The sequence below is a fragment of the Puntigrus tetrazona genome, unplaced genomic scaffold (assembly GCF_018831695.1).
Source record: "Puntigrus tetrazona isolate hp1 unplaced genomic scaffold, ASM1883169v1 S000000175, whole genome shotgun sequence".
In the NCBI taxonomy this organism is placed as follows: Eukaryota; Metazoa; Chordata; class Actinopteri; order Cypriniformes; family Cyprinidae; genus Puntigrus; species Puntigrus tetrazona.
In genome coordinates, this window is record NW_025047846.1 from 332,501 (window position 1) to 340,626 (window position 8,126).

Here is an 8,126-nt window from a genome sequence, read left to right on the forward strand (position 1 = left end):
TGGTGAGAACCCGAGAAGTAAATACACAAGCACTTGCATCAACAAGGCTCAGAGTTTTCTCTGGGAGGATTCCCAGGCCTCCAAATGAGGTTGAGTATGACACCTGGCGTGCAAGTGTTGACTTCATCTTAAAAGATCCTACAATATCTGGTTTTCATGGGTCACGGAAGATTCTAGACAGTCTTTTTCCCCCAGCCTCTGATATAGTCAAACACTTAGATCCTGAAGCAACCCCTTCTGAATACCTGCAGTTGCTTGATTCAGCATTTGGCACTGTAGAGGATGGCGATGAACTTTTAGCTAAGTTCATGAATACTTTGCAGAACGCAGATGAAAAGCCATCAGTTTATCTGTCCAGACTTCAAGTTGCTTTGACCATTGTGGTAAGGAGGGGAGGCATTTTGCCTAGTGAAGCAGACCGGCAATTATTAAGGCAATTCTGTCGGGGCTGCTGGGACAATAATTTGATTGCAGATTTGGGTTTGGAACAGAAACGCGGTAGTCCACCTTCATTTGCGCAGTTATTATTAATGTTGCGTACTGAGGAAGATAAATACACTGCCAAAGAAAAGCGCATGAGACAGCATTTAGCTGGAACAAAGCAACGTGTTCAAGTGCATACTCAGAGAACCTGGATGGTAGATGAAGTGAGGCCATCAGAAAATTCTGACATGTTGTCAGTTGCATCTGAAACTAAAGAGCTAAGGAAACAAATAGCCACCCTTCAGATTCAGTTGATGAAACTCACTCCCAGGGCTGAAGTTTCAAAAAAGTTTGCTTCACAGCCTAAAGCCAGAAAAGGCTTTACAGTAGGAAAGAAATGCCAGAACCCAAATGTTGGAGCCATCACCACTGCACCTACAAGCAAACAAATGGAAAAGCCCAGACCATGGTACTGTTTTAAATGTGGAGAAGATGGCCACATTGTAGCCTCTTGTACTGCTGAGCCAAATCCCAAACTTGTGGCTGAAAAACGCAAGCTGTTAAGAGAGAGGCAATCCAAATGGGAATCTCAGAATGCTGTTGTGGAGGAGCATTTAAACTAGAACCAGTTCCAATTGAGGGGCGAATTGGAACTGAAAGACATGCTAGTCCCATCAGGACTTATGTTTCCACTTGTAGCCAGTGCCCTAAGGATTCAGGCATGGACGTTAAAGTACCAAAAGGTTTAATTGGCACTAAATGCATTGCATTAGTTAATATTTTGGGGCACGAATGTCAGTGCTTGATTGATACTGGTTCGCAAGTTACCACAATCCCTAGTTCCTTTCATCAGCAGTATCTTTCAGAATACCCCATTCATCCTCTCTCTGACTTACTAGAGGTAGAAGGGGCAAACGGTCTTTCTGTGCCATACCTTGGGTATGTGCACCTGAACATAACTTTTCCAGCAGAATTTGTTGGTGTCAAGACCGAAGTTCCAACTATTGCTTTAGTGGTGCCAGACATCAAATCTCGCAGTCAACCATTGATTTTAATTGGAACCAATACCTTGGATATTTTGTACGAGGAACATTTGAAAGTGAGATCCATACCCTTCTTGCCAGAGTTGTATGGCTATAGAGCTATCCTTTACAATCTTGAACTACGACACAAGCGAAGTGAAACTGGTATTCTTGGTCATATTACACTGAAGAGTCAAATACCTGAAGCTTTGGCTGCTGGTCAAACAATTGTCTTGGATGGTACTTGTCATTTACCTGGAATTCCAGTTGACAAATGGATTGTTGTGGAACACCCTACTCTTTCTTCTTTACCAGGCGGAGTTGTAGTAAAATGTTGTTTGCTTACCCTTCCCTCTGAAAAATCAGGATGTCTTCCTGTGGTTGTCACTAATGAGGCTGAACACGATGTGACTATTCCAAGACGATGTGTCATTGCTGATATTTATGCAGTGGAATCTGTGCGTTCACCTCATGGAAGTCTATCAGTGTTTGATTCCCAGAATGTTAAGCCAGAAGGGTCCCAAGAGCCGAACATTGCCGTTAACTTTGGTGATTCACCATTGTCTCAAGAGTGGAAGAGTCGGATTAATAATCAACTTAACAAAATGCCTGAAGTCTTTGCTCACCATGACCTGGATTTTGGAAGGACCCAGAAAGTAAAGCATAGTATCAAGCTAAAGGATGAAACACCCTTTAAGCAAAGAGCCAGACCCATTCATCCTCAAGATCTGGGTGCTGTACGTAAGCATCTTCAGGAACTCTTGTCGAGCGGTGTTATCCGTGAGTCCGAGTCTTCCTTCTCTTCGCCCATAGTGGTGGTACGAAAAAAGAATGGAGATGTCCGCCTTTGCATAGATTACAGGAAGTTGAATCTGCAGACAATAAAGGATGCGTACGCTCTACCTAACCTTGAAGAGACATTTGCAGCCCTAAGTGGTTCAAAATGGTTTACCGTGCTTGACTTAAAGTCGGGGTATTACCAAATTGAAGTAGAGGAGGCAGATAAACCCGAAAAACGCATTTGTGTGTCCCCTGGGGTTCTGGGAATATAATCGCATGCCCCAAGGAGTGACCAATGCGCCAAGTACCTTCCAGCGGTTAATGGAGAAGTGTATGGGAGACATTAACTTAAAGGAAGTACTTGTGTTTTTAGACGATTTGATTGTGTTTTCACAAACTCTGGAAGAGCATGAAAGACGGTTGATGCGAGTCCTTAATCGGTTAAAGGAATATGGGCTGAAACTTTCAATGGAGAAATGTCGGTTTTTTCAAACTTCTGTGAAATATCTGGGACATATTGTTTCCGAACATGGAGTTGAAACTGATCCTGAGAAGATTGAAGCCATAAAAACCTGGCCATGTCCTAAAAATTTAAAGGAACTAAGATCATTCTTAGGATTTTCTGGTTATTACCGAAGGTTCATTAAGGACTATTCCCAGATTGTGAAGCCACTAAATGAACTGACATCTGGATACCCTCCACTGAGGAAAAATATCAGAAAGCCTAGCAAAGACCGTCAGTATCACAATCCTAAAGAGCCATTTGGTGGTCGTTGGACACCCTCTTGTCAAGCAGCATTTGAAACCTTGATAACCAAGCTCTCTACCGCTCCTGTTTTGGGTTTTGCTGATCCAAAGCTCCCATACATTCTTCATACGGATGCCAGCACCTCAGGCTTGGGGGCAGCGCTGTATCAGAAGCAGGATGGACAGCAGAGAGTTATTTCTTTTGCTAGCCGGGGGCTCTCCCATAGTGAATCCCGTTACCCAGCGCACAAGCTTGAATTTTTAGCACTTAAGTGGGCGGTAACAGAAAAATTTCATGATTATCTTGACGGCAGTTCATTTACAGTTGTTACTGACAGCAATCCGCTGACTTGTTGACGACTGCTAAGTTGGATGCTGTCAGCTATCGATGGCTTGCTGCCTTGTCCACATTCTCGTTCACCCTCCAGTACCGAGCTGGTAAGCAGAATGTTGATGCGGACAGTTTGTCCAGGCGACCGCACGCGGAGCTGTCTGATGATCACTTGTCAATAAAGGAAATTGAGAGGATTGAAAAGTTTGTTCAATTTCACACAGCTGATGTCAGTGCCTCTGGTATTGCAGAGACTGAAGTGATTAAAGCCATTTGTGAACGACATTTGGTACAGCAGAACAACGATCCCGCTTCCTCCTTGGTCATGTCTCTTGCAATTCATCCAGATGCAGTACCAGACTGTTTTATACAAGGAGATGTTCTAGATGGGTCATCAGCTATACCTCACTTGACAAACGAAGAGCTAGTTGAAAAACAAAGATCTGACCCTGTTATCAGAGAAGTGCTGATCTACCTGGAATCTGGTGAGAAACCTTCGTCCGGTGTTAGGAAGGAAATTCCTGATTTCCCGTTTTACTTGCGAGAGTGGGATCGCCTAGAGGTGAAAGAAGGAGTTTTGTACAGAAGGCGACAGGATGGAGATTCTGTCTCTTACCAGTTAGTGCTGCCTGAGGAACTTAGGTCCTTTGCTGTTAACCAACTACATGACCAGATGGGCCATATGGGCATGGAAAGAACCCTGGATTTAGTCCGTTCTCGGTTTTATTGGCCGAGGATGAGTTCTGAGGTAGAACACAAAATAAGAACCTGTTGTCGATGTCTCCGGAGAAAAGCCTTACCTCAGAAAGCTGCACCTTTGGTAAATATCCAAACCTCAAGGCCGCTTGAACTTGTCTGCATGGATTTTCTTTCCCTGGAGCCAGATAAAAGCAACACAAGGGATATTCTAGTCATTACTGATTTTTTCACAAAGTATGCTGTTGCTATACCGACGCCCAATCAAAAAGCCAAAACGGTTGCTAAAACCCTATGGGAACACTTTATCATACATTATGGTTTCCCAGAACGCTTACATTCTGACCAGGGACCCGATTTTGAGTCACGTATGATTAAAGAGCTCTGTGCAATAGCTGGTATCCAGAAAGTTCGTACCACACCTTATCATCCTAGAGGCAATCCAGTAGAGCGATTTAACCGCACACTACTAGGTATGCTGGGGACTCTGGAGGAAAAAGATAAGAGTCGTTGGAAAGAATTTGTTAAACCTTTAGTCCATGCGTACAACTGTACTAAGCATGAGAGTACAGGATTTTCACCGTATGAATTGATGTTTGGGAGACAACCTCGCTTGCCGCTTGATTTGGTGTTCGGATTGCTGAAAGAGTGTAATCAGAAGGTATCACATTCACAGTATGTGCAACAGTTAAAGTCTCACTTAAGAGAGAGCTATGAAGTTGCTGTGCGTAATATGCAGAAACTCGCTGAAAGGAATAAAGTTCGGTTTGACAAAAATGTGAAAGAATCTACCCTAGATGTGGGTGACCGTGTTTTGGTGAGGAATGTTAGAATACGTGGGAAACATAAACTCGCCGATAAGTGGGAGTCTGAGGTCTATGTTGTGGTGAAGTGTAAGATTTTATAATCTTTAATTAATTATAATTATGAATTGTCATTTGAATCAGCTCTCAATTCAAGTTTGGGGAATTGAATCTGAAAAGATTCACGTTGGTACGCAATTCAAGTATACCTTTAAATCACCTAATACGTCCAGCGTTTTAGGGCAATTTAAATGTATGTTACCAATATGAATTTACTCTGTGATCAGCAAAATAAATCAATTGGACTTTACTCGTTTATCTGATCTTCGCTTTACCTCGAGCAGGTAACAACGGATCTGGGCATGAGTTTGACTTTCCAGTTACATAACACACAAACAAGAATTCGTAATAATGAAACACAATTTATTAAACAGTACCTACTAATTGACAAGACTACACTGAGAAGACTAAACATAAACACACACACACACACATGCATTCATACACACATTCATGGGTTGGAAGGGAAATGGATAATTGTCTGTCCAAAGTCTGTTAGCTAGTTCTGAGATCGCACTAAGAGCACCAACAAAGCAAAGTTAGGGTTTAGCTTTGCTTATATGTGTCTGCGCCAATTCAGTAGAGATGAAAAGGTAGTTTTACCACTCGGCTTGTCTGGGGAAATCCCGGCTTGCTGATTGGGCAGGCTCGTCCGTGGGATGACGTGGTCGGGCTTTCCCGGGCCGTTTGAATGAAGTCTCTCTAGCTTGGTGGTTCGCTTTGGATGAACCGGGTTGGTTATGGAAAGGGCAGTGAGTGTCCGTGGAGTGATGTGACGGAGCGGACCGGAGTCGAGGGTATCGGGTCGTTCTTGTTCAGAGTCTTCTAACTTCTCCAAGTTCCGAAGTTTCTCCGTTTCCGTGGCAATTCCTGCAGCGACCCGAATTCCCCTGCGACTCCCGGTGGTTCCGAAGAGTTCTTCTCGGCTCGACTCCGACTCCGACTCGTCTCAACTCAATGAGGGAGCTCTGTTCCTGCGTTTTGAGGTGCAAGTTTTGGGCCGTGCCCTGGGCAGTTGTCCAATCCCGAGGTCGAAGGGGCGTGTCCATGCCTGCTTTCGACTCCGGTTTCGTGCATACTTTAACCCAGTTAGAATTGACATTCTGCACTTCTGTTCCCTATCAAAAGCTTATAAGTGGAATACACTGTTGTGCATTGCACAAACACATATATTCATTCATCACGATATTGGAAACACCGTAAGCTTCAATTTGATATCAAACATGCATTATCTAGCGCTTATGGAACGCTCTCTGTTAGAGGATTATTTAAAGAGTATATAGCGCTTCCTACATACATCCCAAAACATTTATTAAGCAGTTATTTACAGATGAACCTTTATTCGTTTGAAAGGAAGGCATTTAGATTGTTCGTTTAGTGGTTTTATGTGTGTCCTGGCAGTTCCTTTATTGTAGCGAAAAGAAAAAAGCGCGCTTTTGAGGAATGCGTCTTGGGACAGAGCAAGCCTCCTTGGGGGGGGTTGAAAGTGTGAGGCTGTCCTGACCACGTTGATTCACCGCGGGAGTCTTATCACCTTTTGACTTGGTGGCTTGGTAGAACTGGTCCCAGGTCAGTGCACCGAATGGGTTATCGGGCTGTCGACCAGATGTTGCAGTTTAAATCATCCCAATCTTGACGTGGGTACTCTCGGATTGGTCGAGCTCACTGCAGCGACAGTCCCTTGCGAACACCTGGCAGACTTTGCGGCGCTCTGCATCGCTCGGCTGACCATCTTGATTGCCTTTATGGTCCGAGGTGCGGAGGATGCGCGATTTTACGACCTGGTTCTAGAGCGATTCCCCCTTTTATGGTTCGTGTCTGTTCATCAAGGCCCCACATATCCCCCTTTTGCGCGATGAGGTTCCCGTTGCGAACGTCATCGGGCACTGGAACAATGGACAGAGAGAACAGACATCCACAAACAACATTTCCATCGCTAACCGAACTGTGGTGCAGAAATTTGGAATTTGGGCAGATCGGGTGAGAAACTTGATACGACATTTGCGCTCAATCTATGGACTTGGTGCGGGGAGTCAATCTTATTGTCAGGACCTGATGTGAGGGAATGGTTAAGGGTGTTCCTGTAAAAGGGCCTAGAGGGGAAAAGGGAAACAGAGAGAGAAAGAGAAGGGAAAAGACAACACAGAAGGGACACAAGGACATTGAGTGAGGTTAGGACAACAAACAATGGTCACATGTGTGGAGAAACTCCTTGTTACTAGCGTGGAGCGTGTAGGTGTTGTGTTTGAAAACCTGGCTATGTGTTTCCCTAGTGGGTGAGGAATTACATCAGTGAGGTGCGATAGTCGGTCTGTGTCAGTGGGTTTGGTCTTCCCCCTTTTCTTGTCTCTTGGAGCCCTGGTGCCTCTTTATCTGGTTCCGGTGTACCCATCGCAGGGCTGGCTCGCTGCGCCCCTGTCGAATCTTGATTCGGTAGGCAACAGGTGACAGTTTGTCTACGATTTCGTGGGGTCCCATCCAGTGAGGTAGGAACTTCTTTGACAATCGATGAGGGGTGTTCGGCCGTGGTTGGGCGAAACTGTAATACCACACTTTGTCTCCGACCTCAAGTTCCTGATATGAGGCCTTCCTGTCGTAGTAAGCCTTACGACCTTCCGCGCTGCTTTGGAGTTGTTGCTGTGCAAAGGCGAAAGTCGTTCTCAGGTGCTGATGCAACTCTTCTAGGTACTGATGCGTGGTGTAGGCAGTGACAAGGTTCATGTCACCGGGTTGGTACAGCAGGTGTAAGGGTAGTGTCATTTGTCTCCCCGTCATCATTTCGAATGGGGGTACTCCGGTGGACCGGTGAGGAGTGGACCTGATGGCCATTAGTACCAGGGGAAGTTTGACATCCCAATCCTTCTGGTTGGCGGACACGTACTTCTTCAGCATGCTGACCACTGTCTTGTTGGCACGTTCCACCTGTCCGGAAGAGATTGGGTGGTGGCTTATGTGCAGCTTGGCTTGCACACCCAGGAGTTTCCACATTTCTTGCATGACCTCAGCGGTGAAGTGAGTTCCTCGGTCTGAATTGACACTCAAGGGCAGTCCAAATCTTTTGAGAATATGGTTCATTAAGAGGTAGGCTGTTGTTTCTGCCGTGTCATTCGGAGCTGGGAGGCACTCTATCCACTTTGTGAACTCGCAGACCACGTTGAGGAAGTACTTGTTACCTCGTGTCGACCGTGGCAGGGGTCCTACCCAGTCTATTTGGAGGTCCGACCATGGGAAGGTCATTCCTTTCCTTTGCAGTGGTGCGCGGTG